The sequence below is a fragment of the Camelina sativa genome, chromosome 15, assembly GCF_030686135.1.
Source record: "Camelina sativa cultivar CO46 ecotype springtype chromosome 15, ASM3068613v1".
In the NCBI taxonomy this organism is placed as follows: Eukaryota; Viridiplantae; Streptophyta; class Magnoliopsida; order Brassicales; family Brassicaceae; genus Camelina; species Camelina sativa.
In genome coordinates, this window is record NC_141894.1 from 30527580 (window position 1) to 30548924 (window position 21345).

Genomic DNA, 21345 nt, shown 5'->3' on the forward strand with positions numbered 1-21345 from the left:
CAAAACGTTTGGCAAGCATGAATTCCAACGATATTATACATTTTCTATAATATATGTAAAATATATGTAATAACACTACATTATTAAAAAATGATCCAAAAATATAAGTCGATATATTTTTTGGATTTAATTCTATATTATAAGGATTTACAACATCTATAATATCCTAAAAATTTACTTCTCAACAACATATTTTGTTAAAAAAACAAATCTAATATATACATTTAAGAAAATAGTATTTTTATAAAAATGCAATGTTGGTTTCCAAAACTCATAATTATATGGTAGAGCAGGTTATGAGTGATATTTTTATAAATGCAAACCTTTAACACTATGAGTGTATATTTCTTAATTACAAATATATATATATATATTTTTACAAACGCAATATTTTACGGGTTGCAAGTACATTATGATTGTGTATTTTTGTTACAAATACACTTTTACGGATTAGTTCATTAAATATACATTGTAAATGTGTATTACTATAATTGTATATTTTTATACAAATACAATCTTTTATGGGTTGGTCCGTCAAAACATACGTTATGAGTGTGTATTTTTACAAATGCAATCTTTGATAATATTTTACGTATATTCCAATTTCTACTTCAAATCATATTTATGTAGATGAATATTCTCCCGCGCTGTAGCGCGGATCCGACCTAGTATTATATAATATGACTTACGAGTAGATTAGTTTCCAAATTGTATTAGCTCACTGCTCACACAACGATTACATGATTTTTGTTTTTGTTTACATGATTTTTGCTTATGTTTTTTTCAGTTGCTGAGAAATAATTAATGAAAAATATTAACAAATCCAATATTGTGTAATACATTTGGGTCAAAAGTCTTGTAACCTATTGTTATTTAAATTGACATTTTTACACATTCTTTTAAATTCACGTGTTATTGAATTAGGTATTTATATTCTTTCAAAATATGATAAACTAGATTACGACTTGCAGGATACAGCGGGACAAAAATTTATTTAATTTTTTTTGTTAATGTACTATATAAATACTAATTTTGCTAATGTACTATTTTGTTAATTATAGTGATTTAGTATATATATCCCGCGGTATACCATACAACAATTTTTGTTTAATAAAATTTTAATTAAACCAGTATGATTCGATATATTTTATATTGATGTTGTTAAAATAGTAAAAATGAAAATTTAACCTATATTGAATTATCATATTAATAATATTGTCTAAGAGAATCTTCCGAATTCTAGATAAACCCGTGGATGGACTGTATCTAGTGTAGCTGATCTCTTTCATTTTATCCGAAGTTGGCTGCCTTATCAATAAAAAAAAAAGGAAGAGGGAAACCCTACGAATCCAAAAAGATGTGATCAAAATCAATCAGAAAGGTAAGCTCGGTTTTCTTCATCGATCAACACTTTCTCAAACTCTCTCATCGGAGAAAAAATGGAAGTAGATTCTTATGTTATTCAACTTAAAAGTTTTTCAGTTCTATTAAATGCAAGTGTTATTCATTGTTATACCGTTTTGTATCCAAACATGATTTGAAAAGAAAAAAAAAGTTAGTGTTAATTGTGAAGAAGAAAGTCTGAGCATTTAAGGTTGGATTTGGATATAAATTCAAAACCAGATTCACGAAGAACAATGGTCACACAAAATCACAGCTTCATATTCTCCTCAAAAGAAAATTTTCACTTATCAATTGTCAATCTGATTTCAATTTCATTGATTTTTCTTTTCAACTCGATTGATCAATCCGTATTAAACGAAAATCATTCTATCGACAATTTGTTTCTCTTACCGTTTATGTCCAATATCATTAGCATATGAGACACTTAGAAATTAGGGCCTCGCTGTGGATTTTAAAGCTGCTTTTGGTTTTAGTTTTTTCAAAAATCTACTTTAAAACCAATCAAGATTATGCAAAAACTGGTTTTCCTAAAAAATTAAAAAATTCAGATTTTGTTGGTTTTTGTGAATTTTCAAAAAAAAAACCAAAATCTTTGTTTTACTAGTTTTTCATCTTTAATCCTGACTTGAATTTTTTTTATACATAAATTATTAACACAAAATCTAAAATCCATAAACAGAAATCTAGAATCTAAAAACCAAAAATAGAATTCAAAAACCACTTAAAAACTTGTAATCATTCGAGGCCTAGATTGTCTATTTTTCTTAAGAAAATTTGTTTTTCCAAAATCATGAATGGTTACAAAATAGATAATCAAAAAACTGAATCCAAAAACTACTCTCAAAACCAAGGCCTTATTGTAATTGGTTTCTACCGGTTCGATTCCTGGAAGAAAGAAAACCGGAATCACGAATCGCCACATCACACACTTCTGTTGTGAAATGGGCTTTAGATTAGAAAACCGGTTTTGGTTATTTGATTAGAAAACCGGTTTGATTTCTGGAAGAGAAAAAACCGGAATTTTTATATCATACTCACTCTCTTCGTTTCGCCTCTCCCCCAACCTCTCTGACTCGCCTACGCCTATTCCTCCTCGTCGCCGTTATAAATTTGGCCGGACGATCAAAATTAAGACAAGCCCTATTGTAAGTTTTCGCAGTTAGTTTCTTTATTATTGTTTTCCCCACTAAATTAACACTTTTGCTTTTGTTTCTTGTTCAGATTTTACTTGTGACCAGTCTCTGTTTATGTGGGTTTCAAGCTCAATACTTAACCTGAAGTCTCATTGGTTTACGAGAGCTAAGCCCTTTCGATATATCTGTTTTAGGAGCTTTTCTCTTACTTCATTGGCTGATAATAACCCCCCAAGGTTTCAGAGTGATTCAGGTATCTCCGATGCAAGAATTAGTTCAAGTAAGCATTTTTATTTTGGTGGAGGTTTTGCTACGATTCTGAGGAACGTTGATGTCCCTAGTGACGACTGTGTTGAAACTATTAGAAATGTGCTTATGAAACACAGTTGGATACAGAAACATGAGACTGGGTTTAGTACTGAGCTTGATCAGTATAGTGTCGTTAGAATTTTGGATGATTTGTTTGAGGAGACTTTGGATGCGTCTATTGCTTTATACTTCTTTAGGTGGTCAGAGTTGTGGATTGGCGTTGAGCACTCGAGCAGGTCTATCAGCCGAATGGTTCATATTTTGGTTTCTGGAAATATGAATTACAGAGCTGTAGATATGCTTCTGTGTCTGGTGAAGAAATGTAGTGGAGAAGAGAGGTCCTTGTGTTTAGTTATGAATGATCTATTCGAAACTCGTATTGATCGTCGGGTTTTGGAGACTGTGTTTTGCATACTGATTGATTGTTGCGTTAGAGAGAGACAAGTAGACATGGCCCTGAAACTAACTTACAAAATGGACCACTTTGGTATCTTTCCTTCACGAGGGGTTTGTATTTCGTTGCTTGACGGAATTCTAAGAGTTCATGGCTTGGAGTTAGCTCGGGAATTTGTTGAGCACATGGTTAGTCGAGGGAGGCATCTAAATGCTGCTGTGCTTAGCCTATTCATAAGCAGATATTGCTCTGATGGCTATTTTGATAAAGGTTGGGAATTACTTATGGGGATGAAACACTATGACATCAGACCTGATGTTGTGGCATTTACAATTTTCGTTAATAAATTATGTAAGGCAGGTTTTCTAAAAGAAGCAACTGCAGTATTGTTTAAACTCAAACTCTTTGGTATCTCTCAGGATTATGTATCCGTCAGTTCTGTTATTGATGGGTTCTGTAAGGTAGGAAAACCAGAGGAAGCCATTAAGCTCATTCACTATTTTCGTCTTAGACCAAACATTTTTGTGTACAGTAGCTTTCTGTCAAATATATGTACCAAGGGAGACATGCTAAGAGCATCTACCATATTTCAGGAGATTTTCGAGTTGGGACTTCTTCCTGATTGTGTCTGTTATACAAATATGATTGATGGGTATTGTAATCTAGGCAGAACAGATAAAGCTTTTCAATATTTCGGGGCGCTGTTGAAAAGTGGGAACCGGCCATCCTTGAAAACGTATACACTACTTATTGGTGCTTGCAGCAAATTTGGAAGCATAGTTGATGCAGAGTCTGTGTTTCGGAATGTGAAACTTGAGGGTTTGAAACCGGATGTTGTAACGTATAACAATCTGATGTATGGTTATGGGAAGACACATCAGCTGAATAAAGTTTTTGAGCTTATTGATGGAATGAGATCTGCTGGTATCTCTCCAGATGTTGCAACCTACAATATTGTGATACATAGCATGGTAATTAGAGGATATGTAGATGAAGCAAATGAAATTATCAGTGAGCTTATCCGAAGGGGCTTCGTTCCTAGTGCATTTGCATTCACTGATGTGATTGATGGGTTCTCAAAGAGGGGGGATTTTCAGGAAGCGTTTCTTTTGTGGTTCTACATGGCTGATCTTAGAGCCCAACCTGATGTTGTAACATGCAGTGCATTACTTCATGGCTATTGCAGAGCACAGAGAATGGAAAAAGCTATTGTTTTGTTTAATAAGTTGCTTGATGCGGGGCTAAAGCCAGATGTGGTTTTGTATAATACGCTCATCCATGGATATTGCAGTGTAGGAGATATTGAGAAAGCATGTGAGTTGATTGGTTTGATGGTTCAAAGGGGAATGCTTCCAAATGAGAGTACACATCATGCACTTGTTGTGGGGCTTGAGGGAAAGAGATTTGTGAACTCAGAAAAGCATGCATCCATGCTACTTGAAGAAATTGTTGTTGCAAATGGTGTCTGATATCTGGAGGATGATAACAGATCACATTCTGCAGCATCATATCTAACTCTCGCACTTCGTTTCCCGCCTTTTAATATGCAAACACAATTCGATACCTTGGAAGCTCAACGAGAGCAGCTGGAGAAAATAGAATCAGTGAGGTTGTTGGAGCAGAAACGGAGGAAGCTAGAGTTGATGATAGCTATAGATAGGAAAGGGAAAGCAGCTTTACTAGAATGGAATCAAAACCATATCGCAGATATCCCGTAAGCTTTTCGTTTAGGCTTTTCTGTTATATATGTGATTTCATCATATGCAGTAGTATATTTTTCCTTGAGAATACCCCTCCTGATTGTAGTCAGATTTGATGATTTCTTTTGAAACTAGTTGCAGACTCAGTAATGAATATGTAAACTCTTTTGTAAATAATTTCATTTTTTTGACGTCCAAAAGTGATGAAAAGGACTTCATGGTAAGTTATGAACTGTGAAAATTTTAGAGAAGCTAATAGTAAGTTCCCTACTTATCTTGTTACATACAGATACAAGAGTCACACTTTCAATTATAAAATTTGGTTCAGTTACAAATTCCTTTCCTGGTTATGTCATTTATGTATTCCGTTCACAAACACTTTACCGTTCTTCGAAACAATCCTTCTACCTCTATGGTTGTTTTCTAGGCTGTATTTCCCTTTCTTCGACTTCGCTGAGAAATTTTAGATCCTAACTTGTTTTTCTAAATGACATTGGCGATGTGTGGGCTTAGAATAAGAATCAGGAGATCAACCTGGTAGATGACTGGAATAAGTATAAAACAATGTGTTTGAAAATGAAAGAAGCTGCAGAGATAGATGACTGGCTTTGCCCATCCTGTTTGAAAATTAAGTCATCATAGCCAAAGAGTTGGCTGGATTTCAGATAGCTGCCATTCTTCTCTATTTGCAGGATCTCAAGAAGTCCAAGAATAGTAAGAAACAATGTTCTGCACTCAATTGGCTTCGGTGCAGGGAGGAAGATACTAATGAATATATCTGCGGAAAGTGCGGAAAGTGGCGTGGAACCGGCTCATGCTCTCGTTTTGAATGTGCCTTTCTATCTATTGCCTTTTCACCGGGCTTCTTACCAATACATTCTTCCTTGTCTCATATCTATAACTCAACCACTGGTGTAAAAAGAATGACTCAAGAGACTGGGAATGCTTCTCTTCTGCTGCGGCTTTTGGGATCCATCACGTTGACTGTGCTGTCCCTCAGGTCAGAAACTCTGTTTACAAATGTCCTCTTTTCCTAAAAGAAAAAACCTTCCTAAGTTGAAAAGGTAGCAGCCAGCCATAAGAGTCTACTACTTAGTAAAAGCAGTGACAGTCTTGCATCATCTTTCTTCATGAACATGTGATTTGGATTCTTGAACAGATTTCTACATACTCCCAAAAAAATCATCTAAGTTTACACAATCCAACTTGTGTTTCATTTCTTTAAGAAATTGAGAGAAATGAGATCCTCTTAAGCAACTCAAGTACATCAAGATGGTTTGTTACCTTTCTCGTTAGTTGTTTGATCTATCCTTACCATAGCCTTCTGTTCTCATCAAGGATCTAAAACTGAATGGTCACTTCTCTCTGAGGCTTAGACCTCGTTCAGACGCCAAGAAGTGAAAGCTAGAACCAAAGGATCGAAATAAATCAGATAACAAAGGAAAATCTTGATGGACGCAATCAAATGCATATGCTTTTGGCTTAGACACCTATATGAAGTAACATTTTGGTATGATATTTTTGTTTTGTTTAGTTTAGTTTTGAGTACTTTATAGAAAAAATTTCTTAGCAAAAATTGGACTGAAATCACTTTTCATTTTAACAAAAAAATATATTTAAAAGAAAATAACTATTATAATATCGATTAATTTCATTTTAAATGTATTGTTTAGATAGATTTTTTTAATATAAATACAATCAATTTTAACTAATTGTTGAATTTGAACATATTCTTTTGTTAGATTTTGGACATAATTTTTAATACAGTCTTGTATTTTCTTTTTTGAATAAAATGTAAAATTTATTCCAAAAAAAGTAGTGTTTACATCAAGTTTTGTATTTTTTTTATCTTTTTCTTAACCTTCAGAATACTTTTTTGGTTGTGCAACCCAAAGCGAATGATGATTTTTTTTTTTTTGTCCCATAGACATCCATTACTATGTATCATTTATCAAATTCGTTTAGCAAAAATTGGATTAACATCAATTTCATTTTAACAAACATACTTATTCTAAAAAACAAATGCTTTTCAACTAAGATTGATAATAGTATGATATTATTAATCTCCATTTAAATTACTTTCAATGTATTATTTAGTTAGATTTTTTATATAATACAGTCATTTCTAACCAATTGTTCATTTTGAATGTGTTATTTAGTTAGATTTGGTTATACTCAATTTTAACTGTGATATAAATGCAATATTGTTCAATCGCTGAAAGCATTCCGGTAAGTTCATGTAATCTAATGCATACTCAATGATATGCCCTAATTGCTAAACAAAATATTTCTTTCTAGGGACCAGAAAAATTACAAAAATTGAATTATATGTTAGATAATGTCAAAACTAGAATTATACATTTAAAAGATCAGAAATTATTCTAAATTTTATTACATTTTCCATTTTTATAAGATCTTGTGAAATATCCTCATTGGCTGTAAGATTTTGTAAAGAAAAACAAAAAAAATGATAGGTAATAAAATTGTAACATCATAATCATATATCCACCCCACCACATATTCAATATTCGTAGAACATTGACCGGTTTAGAACCAAAAGCATCATTCACATGGGCATATCCATAAAGTCGCTGGAAGATTTTTCCTAAGTGCTTCATCTAATTTTGTCATTTCTCATTTAAAAAACAAGAGAATTTCCTTTTAATTTTATTATATATATAAGATCCTCACAAGTTACAAGACTATGATAAAAATGTTGGTAAGGAATCTTCGGCATGTTCGTCATTTGTACAAACATTCAACCTTTTGGTGTATTAGAGGAAGGTAATTATGAGCTATATATTATTAGACTATGTACATTGGTTTAAGTATTCAACACCTTACTTTTTACTCCACATCATCATTTTTTCTTCCACCTCATTTTCTCTTTCTTCCACATAATAATTCAACACCCTCTCAATTTTTTTTCTTCTACAATAGTTCTGTTTAACTAAATTCAACACCTTACCCTACTTTTTTTATTTTATATTTTATCTTCTTTTATGTTTTTGTTTTTGATTAATTAATAACATTTACTGATTAAAATTAAACAATAGTTTATTAAAGGATAATTAGAAGAATTCTAGTAAAAAGATGGATTTTTTTTATTGTCCAAATTAAATAAAACAAGTCTCTATTTATAAAGCACAAAAAATGATAAATTTTGATATAAACTATACTAAAAAATAAAATAATTTATTATAATTTAGTTGATGTAAAATAGTTAGAAGGGGTAAAGAATCTTTAAAATTCTAAATAAATGAGATAGTTTATTTTTTATTTAATGTGTTTTACCGTGAGTACACCCCACACATTGCTTACTCTATTTGCACGATGACACGTGGCATCAGGGGTCCCAGATTTTGTTTTCTTAACATGTTGAAAAAATTCAACTATGTTTAATCAACGTCATGTTTTTTTTACTTTCAACACCCTCATTGCTTCTATTAAACTGTTGAATAAATAATTCAACATGTCCATTGTAAATGGTCTTAGGGAAATACATTTTGAATATAACCTTAATAAGGGTTAATAATCACATTCAATGCTATTAGCCTATTACCAATACATGTTAAAAAAACAAATTAGTAATAGTCATTAAAAGTAAAATGTCAAATACTAGTTATGCAATTTAATCACTAATAAAAATGAAAATGCATATAAATTTCTAAAAAATAAATAACCAATCAAAATGAACATATTAGATTTGATATCTTACCTATGGTGTATGAAACTTTTACCATGTCATCAACCTAGGTCTGATCAAAGCAATTTCATGGTCTTTCTCCTTTTCGCATGCTCTCAGAAGTTAACACATAGACACTTATCTTTTTGACATGTGTCAATTTTTAACCTAAATCTTATAATTATTTATTTTCATTAATTTTAGTTAAATTCAGAAAAATCAAACCAAATACAATACACTATTGTTCATATTTTATTGATTTAATGACAAATCTATGTTAAAAATGTATATGATTGATATTATTTCAGGATTTTTTCCCCCTTTTACTGTTTATTTTAGAAATGATTGCATATTATAATGAAAATAAAATGGTTCTTGTCAAACTACACACGTCTTATTAATAATATATTTTTTTGGAGTTTTGATATATATTGCAAACAGTAAAACGTATTTAAAGTAAAATCATTATTGTTTATAAGAAAAATTAATTACACAAATATATTTACCTTATTATATTGGTATTATTTCATAATTATTATGCAAGTAAAATTATTGTTGACTAACCTCTTTTGTCCCATGATTTGAATATTTCATATCATATTTAATATGAATTTCAGTTTGAGCTTAAAACTACAGTAAAACCTCTATAAATTAATAATGTTGGGACTGCAAAAATTTATTAATTTATAGAGGTTTTATTTTATCGATAAATTAATAATTAATAATTTATAGAGAGATTTTCCATATTTAGTAATTAAAAAAAAAGTTTTTAAAACTAAGATTTAATTGTTATAGATAATATTTTATATATTCAATTACAAGGAAAATAACAATTCTCATTTTGGAGAGAAAACTAAAAGCTTTTGATAAAGTAGAAATATTAGAAATGAGGTCTAACAAAAATTAATGTTCATATATATACATATATTTTGATAATTTTATATAATTATTAATTTATACTATTGTTAGGACCATATATTTACAAAGAATTTTCAAAAAAATATTATTTTATTATATTATCGAATTACAAAATTACACTGGTCCCAACTTGGGACCGGAGAAATTTATTAATTTAGAGAAAGTATTAATTTACCGAGTATTAATTTATAGAGGTTTGACTGTATATCTCTTTTTCATTTATGTTAAGATAATTTGATATATTATTTGCTTTTATTTTTTTTGTTTTTATTGTGAAACATCATTGAAGTCTGCACTCTAACATGAGAGGAAGTGGAATACCAATTTTTTATAACAATATCTTTAGAACAAAAAAATATATGTTTTGATTAGTTTTAGAAAAATATCTGATTTTTAATTCATAATTTTTGTTCAAAAATAAAATAGTTTACTTCTAATAAGAAATATATATATATATATATATATATATATATATATATATTATATATACTTAAAATTAATTATATTTTATAAATTCAGCATTTTAGAACTATATAAAAGTTATTAAATTTTCATTCTATAACTTAAGTACTTCTCTTTTATCAAAATTGTAAATTTCATATTTATTTATTTATATTTCATGTAGTTTTGATCATATAATAATCATTCTCTCATGTTTTTTCACCATCAATCAGATCTCGTATTTGTTTTTATGCTTTTGGATGGGTTGAAAGATATAGTGTTCTAAGAGTTCTTGAGGGAATTCTAAGAGTTCATGGCTTGGTGACAGCTCGGGAATTTGTTGAGCAGATATTGCTCTGATGCTGCTGTGCTTAGCCTATTCATAAGCAGATATTGCTCTGATGGCTATTTTGAATAAAGGTTGGGAATTACTTATGGGGATGAAACACTACTATGGCATCAGACCTGATATTGTGGCATTTACAGTTTTCGTTAATAAATTATGTACGGCAGGTTTTCTAAAAGAAGCAACTGCAGTATTGTTTAAACTCAAACTCTTTGGTATCTCTTAGGATTCTGTATCCGTCAGTTCTGTTATTGATGGGTTCTGTAAGGTAGGAAAACCAGAGGAAGCCATTAAGCTCATTCATTGTTTTCGTCTTAGGCCAAACATTTGTGTGTACAGTATAGCTTTCTGTCAAATATATGTTCCACGGGAGACATGCAAAGAGCATCTACCATATTTCAGGAGATTTTCGAGTTGGGACTTCTTCCTGATTGTGATTGTTATACAAATATGATTGATGGGTATTGAAATCTAGACAGAACAGATAAAGCTTTTCAATATTTCGGGGCGCTGTTGAAAAGTGGGAACCGGCCATCCTTGAAAACATATACACTACTTATTGGTGCTTGCAGCAAATTTGGAAGCATAGTTGATGCAGAGTCTGTGTTTTGGAATGAGAAACTTGAAGGTTTGAAACCGGATGTTGTAACGTATAACAATCTGATGTATGGTTATGGGAAGACACATCAGCTGAATAAAGTTTTTGAGCTTATTGATGGAATGAGATCTGCTGGTATTTCTCCAGATGTTGCAACCTACAATATTGTGATACATAGCATGGTAATTAGAGGATATGTAGATGAAGCAAATGAAATTATCAGTGAGCTTATCCGACGGGGCTTCGTTCCTAGTGCATTTGCATTCACTGATGAGATTGATGCTGATGTGACCTGGAGACGCGGTTGCGGTACGGACGCTTCTTGAGCTCTCGACCAACTCACGAATGGTGAAACTTTCCTCGGCTTCGGATTTATAAGAGAAACAAACGAGGGAAACGGAGTTTGAAACGATTCAAACGAGTCGTTTAGAATGGCGGTCGTGAGGTCTCTTTGTATCGTACGGATGCGGCCGGATGCGACTATCGGGTGAAAGTGGTGGATGCGATGGTGGGAAGAAGTCGAGATGGAACGATGAAGACTCGATGACTTATGAAGGAGAACTCGAGGTTACGAAGGTGGAAAGATGGAAGTGAAGCGAGGGGGATATGAGAATGGATCGAGAGACGACACAAGAGGTTTGGCTCTCCTCTTGATACGGTCTCTAACAAGGTCGAACCCGGTTCGAGGCTTGTTAGGGTTTTCTCAAGGTTCAATCCCGGATTGAAGGAAGAGAAGAGTGAGACAAGTTTCAAGAATCTCTCTTGAAGAAAAGGTTATATTTTCATACAAGTCTAAAGGAGGAACAAAGCATAAGAGGAGTTTAAATAGTTAGGTTTAGGTAGGGGCTTAAGGACACGCGGATTCATCTTGATCCGCACATCGTCCTTCGACGTGTTCTCTTTGCAATGAGAACACGTCGCCACCTTTTGACTAACACGCTAGCCACAAACTCTCCCAACGTTCATAAGTAAAAGCATCAAGAGAGGAATATTCCTCAAAGTTCAAATTTAAATCAAAGACAAGAAATAAAAGAGATAACCGCCCTGGCCTTGCGCGGTAAGCAACTTGGCTTAAGGCGTTGTGCGTTTAGCTCCATGCCTCATTAAAACCTTCTCCGGTAAACCCATTGGGAAAAACCCGGAGTAAGGAAAAAGAGTACACTTCCTTGCTTAACGACTTGATCGTCTTCACTCTTGGGTAAGAGTGAAGACTAAGCGGACTGAGCCTTCAGAGTCTTCATGGGATGGCTGGCGTTGGACGAATGATCAGACAAATAGGTTGAGCCGCTGCTTAGCCGCCTTTGCTGAGCTCTTGGAACGTGTGGTGGCTCCGGGAAGGATTGTTGGAGCCTTGGCCGTGTCTGAAGAGGTTGTCCTGGTCGCATCTGATGCGTCTTGGTCAGGCGTCTCGGTCGCGTCTGGCGTGTCTTGGTCTTCTTGGCCGAGGTCGCGTCCTGCGATCACATCATTCCCTCCCCCTTGAAAAGGTTTTGTCCCCAAAACATCTTCGTCTTCACCTACATCAAACGGAACGAGGTCAGTGACATTGAAAGATGTAGACGTACCAAACTCACCTGGAAGCTTGAGTCGGTAGGTGTTGTCGTTGATCTTCTCAATGACTCAGAATGTGCCATCTCCTCGCGGGCTGAGCTTATCCTTGCGTTTTTGCTGGAACCTCTCCGGCCTTAAGTGAAACCAGACCCAATCGCCAGGCTTGAACAGCATCGGTTTATGTCCTCGGTTGAGAAAGCGTGCGTACTGCTCGTTCCTTTGTTCTATATTGGCTCGAACCTCCTCGTGTAGTGCCTTGACCATTTCTGCTCTTGCGGCTCCGTCTTGATTCTCGGCTTCATTTGGTGGAATAGGGAGGAGATCCAGTGGCGTCAATGGCTTGAATCCGTATGCGACCTCGAACGGTGACTTTTTCGTGGACGAATGCACCGCTTGGTTGTACGCGAACTCGATGATCGGAATGCACTCGAGCCAGGAACCTTTGTTGCTTGCGATAGCTATGCGGAGTAAGGCGCCTGTTGATCTGTTGACAACCTCCCTTTGGCCGTCGGTCTGAGGGTGAGCCGCGGTGGAATAGAGGAGCTTTGTCCCGAGCTTTCGCCAAATAGTGCGCCAGAAGTGGCCAAGAAACTTGAGATCCCGATCAGATATGATGGTGCGCGGGACACCATGAAGCCTTATGACCTGACTAAAGAACAAATTTGCCAATTGCACAGTATCGTTGTTCTTGTGGCACGGGATGAAGTGAGCCATCTTCGAGAACCTATCAACAACCACCATGATACTATCTTTATGCGCCAAAAGGGGTAGGCCTAGGATGAAATCCATGGAGAGATCGATCCATGGTGCGGTTGACACGGGCAAGGGCATGTAGAGGCCATGCGGGTGAGTTGTCAACTTGGAAGTGCGACAAATGATGCAACGACCAACGTGTTTCTCCACCATACTTCGCATCTTTGGCCAGTAGAAGTGCTCCTTGAGCACGGCCAAGGTCTTGGTGATACCGAAATGACCTGATAACCCACCACTATGCGCTTCGCGAACAAGCAACTCCCGAATTGATCCATTTGGGATGCACAGCCGTCGTCCTCTGAACAGGAAACCCTCGTGAAGGTAGAACTCGGTGTAGATTCCCTTCCCATGGTTCTGAAAGCAATCTCCAAATTTAGCATCTCCAGCATAAGCATCCTTGATGCTTTCAAAACCCAACACTCGCGCGTCCATAGTAGTGATGAGAGCGTGTCTCCTTGACAAAGCGTCGGCCACCACATTTTCTTTGCCCTTCTTATACTTGATGACGTAGGGAAAATATTCTATGAACTCCAGCCACTTCGCATGAGGTCTCTTGAGGTTAGTTTGGCCGCGGAGATGCTTCAAAGTTTCATGATCGGTATAATCACAAACTCTCTCGCCAATAGGTAGTGTTGCCAAACCTCCATGGCACGAACGAGGGCGATAACTCCTTGTCATACGTAGGGTAGTTAAGCGTGGCTCCACTAAGCTTCTCACTAAAATACGCCACCGATTTGCCTCCTTAAGTCAAGACAGCTCCGACCCCGACTCCCGAAGCATCGCACTGAACCTCAAAAGTTTTGTTGAAGTCAGGCAATGTGAGCAAGGGGGCTTGTGTGAGGCGTTTCTTGAGTTCGGTAAACGCCTTGTCTTGTTCTTCTCCCCATTGAAACTCGCTGTTCTTCTTGATCACGGAGGTGAGAGGCGCGGCGACCGTACTGAACTCTCGCACGAACCTCCGGTAAAAACTTGCTAGGCCGTGGAACGACCGGACTTGAGTGATACTTGTTGGCGTGGGCCACTCCTCTATTGCACGTATCTTCTCTCCATCGACTTTGAGGCCCTGCGAACTCACAACAAAGCCTAAAAAGACCAATTCATCAGCAGCAAGCACGCACTTTTTCATGTTTGCGTAGAGTTGCTCTTCGTGGAGAGTAAACAAGACAGCCTCTAGGTGTTTAACATGATCGGTCAGGCTAGAACTATACACTAATATATCATCAAAATAAACCACTACGAATTCGTTGATAAACGATCTTAAAACATGGTTCATAAGACGCATAAAAGTAGAGGGGGCGTTAGAAAGACCGAATGGCATTACCAACCATTCGTACAAACCCTGTTTTGTTTTGAAGGCCATCTTCCACTCATCGCCCTCCTTCATACGAACTTGATGGTAGCCACTCTTCAGGTCGATCTTTGAGAAGACGCTGGCGCCACTTAGTTCGTCGAGCATATCATCAAGGCGTGGGATCGGGTGTCGATATTTGATGGTGATGTTGTTGACGGCCCTACAATCGACGCACATCCTCCAGGATCCATCTTTCTTTGGGACTAAGAGCACTGGCACGGCACACGAACTCAAGCTCTCTCGAACGTAGCCTTGCACCATAAGTTCTTTGACTTGTCGCTCAAGCTCCTTCGCCTCTTCGGGGTTGGCACGGTAGGCTGGCCGGTTGGGAAGCTGCGCACCTGGTACGAGATCGATCTGATGCTCAATGCCTCTGATTGGTGGTAGGCCTTTGGGAAGTTCTTCGGGGAACACATCGGCAAAACGCTTAAGGACGCCGCGTATGACCTCCGGTAAGGCTTCTAGTGAACCATCAAGACCTGAAAGCAACGCATCTCGAAACACCATCAAAAACACTTGGGCTGAGTCCTTAAGGGACTTTCTAACATCGCCATACTGAATCAAGAAATTCTTTTTATCGTTCGAGTCTTTGGACAACTTGTCTTGCATTTCATGAACTTGCATGGGGCTAAAGGGTTTCAAGCAAATATGTTTGTTGTCATGAACGAAAAAGTATTGGTTAGTGTGGCCGCAATGTGTGGTGCGCTTATCAAACTGCCATGGACGCCCCAATAAGAGGTGGCTAGCTTGCATAGGCACTACATCACATAGGACTTGATCCTTATACGGGCCGACACTGAATGGGACCGTGACCTGTTCCTTTACATGGATCACGGTCTTATCATTTAACCATCTCAAGCGGTAAGGACGGAGGTGGTTTTTGGTTTCGAGAGAAAGTTTCTTGACAAGACTGGAACTTGCCACATTAGGGCAAGAACCTCCATCTATTATCAAGCCACAAACTCGACCACTTACAGTGCACCTCGTGTGGAAGATGTTGTCGCGTTGGTTGGCGTCGTTAGTGGCTACGCCGGCGTTTAAGATGCGGCGTATCATTAGCAGTTCTCCAACCTCGGGCTCCGCAACAGCTTCTTCCAGCTCAGCTTCTCCTCGAACATTCTCCTCGGTGGCCTCATCGTAGGACTCGATCTCGCCAGCCTTGGTCAGTATCATTGTCCGTGCGTTCGGACAATCACGAGCGTAGTGGCCTCTCCCTTGACACTTGAAACACATAATGTCTCGGCTCCAGACGTCGGTGGTGTTGCGTCGCGGATCTTGGCACTCATTGGAGGCCGGCTCCCTTGGTTTAAAACTCGAGTCCGCACTGGCCGCCTTTGACTTCTCTGGCAATCGGTTTAAAACGCGTTAGGAGTCCAATTCGAAACTCCTTGAGTTCGGCCACGAGGCGCAGAGGCACTCTTCTTCTTGATTTGAGTCTCAATTTGCACCGAGAGGTGCAACAACTCTACAATGGTTTGATAGGGTTTGCGCTCGACCTTGCGCGCAATGCGTTCTTGCAATCCGTCCAAGAACTGAGCCATAAGAGACTCTTCGGAGTCATCGACTTGCAACCGGTTGCGCAAGTGTTCAAACTCCTCATAATACTCCTCCACAGTTCGCGCCCCTTGCATAAGTCACCGGAACTTCTTTTGGAGCTCGCGGTGGTAGTATGGAGGCACGTAGCGCCTTCGCATTTCTACTTTCAAGACCTCCCAAACGGTGATAGGTCGGTCACGGTTGCGTCTTTGCTCAGCTTTGAGTCGATCCCACCAGGTGAGGGCATGATCGGTGAATTGAGCCACCGCATATTGGACCTTTCGCAGCTCTGGATAGGCATGACACGAGTATAAGTGTTCCATACGGCTTTCCCATTCAAGATAGGCCTCGAGTCTGATTTTCCCGTGAATGTGGGTGCGATCATCTTGTGGTTCGGCTCGTGATGTCTTGGACCTTTGTCGTACTGATCATCATATCGGTGCCGTCATCTAGGCCGCGTTTCAAAGTCCTCATCGGACTGATCACTCGCCGGCTCTCATCGTGGTCGCCTCGCGGGTAAAGGATCCTTGCGGGGAGGGTTCATAAGCTCAATCCTTGTGAGACGATCGTCAAGCTGCTCTAGACCGGTACGTAATGCGGCGAGGGTGACGCCAATCTCTGGTGGCACTGGTGGAACTTCTTTGGCCATCGTACGGACTGGCCGTTGGTGACGTTGTGCGGTTTGCGGTGAGACTTGAATTTAAACCTCGCAAAAGATTAATTACAAAAAAGTAAACACGCGTGAGTTTCACTCGTTCAAGAGGACCACACAAAATCTTGTTTCACCACAATGATTGAAGACAGCTATGCCACATTCAAACCTATGACTAAAACAAATAAAGCAAAAGTGAAAGTGCAAAACGACAAAGACTACTTTATGACCAAAATCAAAAACGCGTAAGCAAAAACACACTCCTAGCTTTATCGATCTAAAAGTGGACTCATAAGAACACAAACGAACAATAATATGAACACGATGATCAAAATCGAAAGCTAACAACCTAGGAACGCAATGAACAACCGCAAACATGCACCAAATTAAACCAAATGAGCAAACGAAACCTATGGAACTAAAAGATACAAGCTTTACTACCAAATAACCAAAGATTCAAACTTTAAACGAAATGGAAAAGTTTTGGAAAGAAACAACCTCGTAGGAGCTCTGAAGCTATGATACCAAGCTGATGTGACCCGGAGACGCGGTTGCGGTACGAACGCGTCTTGAGCTCTCGACCAACTCACGAACGGTGAAACTTTCCTCGGCAAAGATTCTCGGCTTCGGATTTATAAGAGAAACAAACGAGGGAAACAGAGTTTGAAACGAGTCGTTTAGGATGGCGGTCGTGAGGTCTCTTTGTATCGTACAAATGCGGCCGGATGCGACTATCGGGTGAAAGTGGTTGATGCGATGGTGGGAAGAAGTCGAGATGGAACGATGAAGACTCAAGGACTTATGAAGGAGAACTAGAGGTTACGAAGGTGGAAAGATGGAAGTGAAGCGAGGGGGATATGAGAATGGATCGAGAGATGACACAAGAGATTTGGCTCTCCTCTTGATATGGTCTCTAACACGGTCGAACCCGGTTCGAGGCTTGTTAGGGTTTTCTCAAGGTTCAATCCCGGATTGAAGAAAGAGAAGAGTGAGACAAGTTTCAAGAATCTCTCTTGAATAAAAGGTTTTATTTTCATACAAGTCTAAAGGAGGAACAAAGCATAAGAGGAGTCTAAATAGTTAGGTTTAGGTAGGGGATTAAGGACACGCGGATTCATCTTGATCCGCACATCATCCTTCGACGTGTTCTGTTTGCAATGAGAACACGTCGCCACCTTTTGACTAACACGCTAGCCACAAACTCTCCCAACGTTCATAAGTAAAAGCATCAAGAGAGGAATATTCCTCAAAGTTCAAATTCAAACCAAAGACAAGAAATAAAAGAGATAACCGCCCTGGCCTTGCGCGGGAAGCAACTTGGCTTAAGGCGTTGTGCGTTTAGCTCCATGCCTCGTTAAAACCTTCTCCGGTAAACCCATTGGGAAAAACCCGGAGTAAGGAGAGTACACTTCCTTGCTTAACGACTTGATCGTCTTCACTCTTGGGTAAGAGTGAAGACTAAGCAGACTGAGCCTTCAGAGTCTTCATGGGATGGCTAGCGTTGGACGAATGATCAGACAAATAGGTTGAGCCGCTGCTTGGCCACCTTTGCTGAGCTCTTGGAACGTCTGGTGGCTCCGGGAAGGATTGTTGGAGCCTTGGCCGTGTCTGAAGAGGTTGTCCTGGTCGCGTCCGATGCGCCTTGGTCAGGTGTCTCAGTCGCGTCTAGCGTGTCTTGGTCTTCTTGGCCGAGGTCGCGTCCTGCGATCACATCAGATGGGTTCTCAAAGAAGGGGGATTTTCAGGAAGCGTTTCTTTTGTGGTTCTACATGGCTGATCTTAGAGCGCAACCTGATGTTGTAACATGCAGTGCATTACTTCATGGCTATTGCAGAGCGCAAAGAATGGAAAAAGCTATTGTTTTGTTTAATAAGGTGCTTGATGCGGGGCTAAAGCCAGATGTGGATTTGTATAATACGCTCATCCATGGATATTGCAGTGTAGGAGATATTGAGAAAGCATGTGAGTTGATTGGTTTGATTGTTCAAAGGGGAAAGCTTCCAAATGAGAGTACCCATCATACACTTGTTCTGGGGCTTGAGGGGAAGAGATTTGTGAACTCAGAAAAGCATGCATCCATGCTACTTGAAGAAATGGTTGTTGCAAATGGTGTCTGATATCTGGAGGATGATAACAGATCACATTATGCAGCATCATATTTAACTCTCCCACTTTGTTTCCCTTCTTCTAATATGCAAACACAATTCGATACCTTGGAAGCTCAACGAGAGCAGCTGGAAAAAATAGAAACAGTGAGGTTGTTGGAGCAGAAACGGAGGAAGCTAGAGTTGATGATAGCTATAGATAGGAAAGGGAAAGCAGCTTTACTAGAATGGAATCAAAACCATATCGCAGATATCCCGTAAGCTTTTCGTTTAGACTTTTCTGTTATATCTGTGATTTCAGTATATTTTTCCTTGAGAATACCCCTCCTGATTGTAGTCAGATTTGATGATTTCTTTTGAAACTAGTTGCAGACTCAGTAATGATATGTAAACTCTTTTGTAAAGAATTTCATTTGTTGACGTCCAAAAGTGATGAAAAGGACTTCATGGTAAGTTATGAACTGTGACAATTTTAGAGAAGCTAATAGTAAATTATTTTTTTCTGAAAGCAATATTCATTACTAGCTTCTCTAAGATTAATATTAGCAGCTGCAATCTTTACAAAGTGGTGAAGCTTATCTCTTGTGGATGTGTTATACCACAAAATGTTACTCTTGTAAGAACACTGTCAAATGCAACGCATGCTTAGAGAAATTGTATGCATATGTCTCAGTGAAGCTTATCTCTTGTAGATGTGTGTTTCAGGTCTGTAGCTGTTGGGAATGGCCATTCCTCAAATCATACAACGAATCAATTTTAAACCTCACATTCCCTGCACTTCAAAACATCCGGTAGTCCCTTTAGACATGTTGATCGAAAGATTGTTCAGCTCTTCCATTGAAACTAGTCTACTGAACGTATCCGAGTATCAAGATCCATTTGCTGCATTGCATATTACTGGGCGTCGCTTGCAAACTTACCAGATGATCCTCAATTTTTTACCGAACAGTCTCAAGTAAGCTTTCTTGAAGCATCCACTCACTGAGACTTGAACCTTGATAAATCAAAACACAGACTTCTCTTGTGTAACGGTGTGTGTCTTTTAGCTAGAGATAACAACTAAAAAAGGAAAGCCTGGATTTTTCCATGGCCTATTTGATTTCTATATATAGTGTGTGTAAGGGTTTTAAAATCACCTGATATGTTAGAATTATATACAGCACGGCTTAAAAGAAATTGGTACGTGTTATCATCGATCGGTTGAGAGTGTGTGGAACTACCAGTTCTCAAACAGAGAGAATTGCCCAAAACTTAAGACATGGGCGCTTCGGAAGTGGTGAATTGGACACAGTTGTTGTTTGAGGCTATGTGGGTGTTTCTTTTCTTCTTGCAGCCGCCGATGTAAAATATGAGAGAATGAAGAAAAGACAGGATTAGGTCGCACCGGAGATTGCCTGCCAAATCCGTAATGAGATTCAAGTGCATGTCAAAGTTTTGGTCATCTCTGTTGTGTTCCAGATATGTTTGCAACAGTTTCCTTATGGTCTCATCTCAACATCGTCAACCTCGTCTTTACATGTGTTTAGTGGACCCCTAAGTCTCTGCTCCTATCATCCGCTCCAGCCACTTCTCCCTCTTGTTTAAAATTCGACAAATCTCTCACTATTCGCGAGAGTGGAGGCTATTTCTTGCACGTTCTTCGTGGCTTCATGTGATATCGACGTTACTTCAAGTTGCATATTTATAACCCAAGCACCAGAAAACTTGTGATCTTACCCTCCATAGAATCTGACATCAACATTATTTCTTCCAGTACTTTCTCGCCCACGACCCTTTTAACGATCAGTACAAACTACTCTACATGATCACTGCATCACCACATGGTGGAAAGGTTAGCTCAGAGCATTGGGTCTTTGTACTAGAAGCTGGTGGTTCGTGGGAACGGGTTGCAAAGGATTTTTCTCCTCATCTTGCTTCACCACTCGAACTGAATTTAAATGGAGTGTATGGTGGAAAAGTAGCAGTTTTTGACATCACCTGTCTTAAAGAGACTGGTACGGTGGATCTATGGGTTGTGGAAGATTGGAGGAAGAAGGAGTGGTCGAGAAAGAGTATGTTTTTGCAGCCTTCTCAGATGCATCTAGTCACGGACAATGAACTTATGGAAAAAGTTACCAAAGGCAAGATTATCCTCATACCGTGGTTTCTCCATTTTACTTTCTCTGCTATGATCCTCAAATCAATGATTTTAAAAAGGTTGAGATCAAAGGATACCAGATTACTGGTTTAGTAATCTTGACTTTGATCCGACCAAATATTTTGACATGGCTTTTATGGATCCAACTGAGAGCGTCGTGCACATGGAAACTTGAGACTCGGATGGCATTATTCGATTAAGCTAGCGATAAATGACAGCTTCTACTTCTTAGTAAATGATATTTCATGTGATTCTTGTTTAGCAATTTTTTTAGCAATTAAAATTCATTTTCATTATGTGTAATGCTGTAATAAGCCTGGAGCTAAGTAAAC

At 38.1% G+C, this 21345-nt stretch overlaps 3 pseudogenes across 1 annotated transcript; all 3 read left to right on the forward strand.

Moving 5' to 3' along the window:
- Positions 1–1239: 1239 nt before the first annotated feature.
- Positions 1240–5140, forward strand: LOC104747864 (pentatricopeptide repeat-containing protein At2g19280 pseudogene; annotated as a pseudogene). The gene is made up of 2 exons (XR_015581333.1): positions 1240–2549; positions 2626–5140. The product of XR_015581333.1 is annotated as a pentatricopeptide repeat-containing protein At2g19280 pseudogene (transcript).
- On the forward strand, positions 4785–18902 carry LOC109129179 (uncharacterized; annotated as a pseudogene).
- A 780-nt stretch (positions 18903–19682) lies between these two features.
- Positions 19683–21188, forward strand: LOC147927359 (F-box only protein 8 pseudogene; annotated as a pseudogene).
- The last annotated feature ends 157 nt before the right edge of the window (positions 21189–21345 follow it).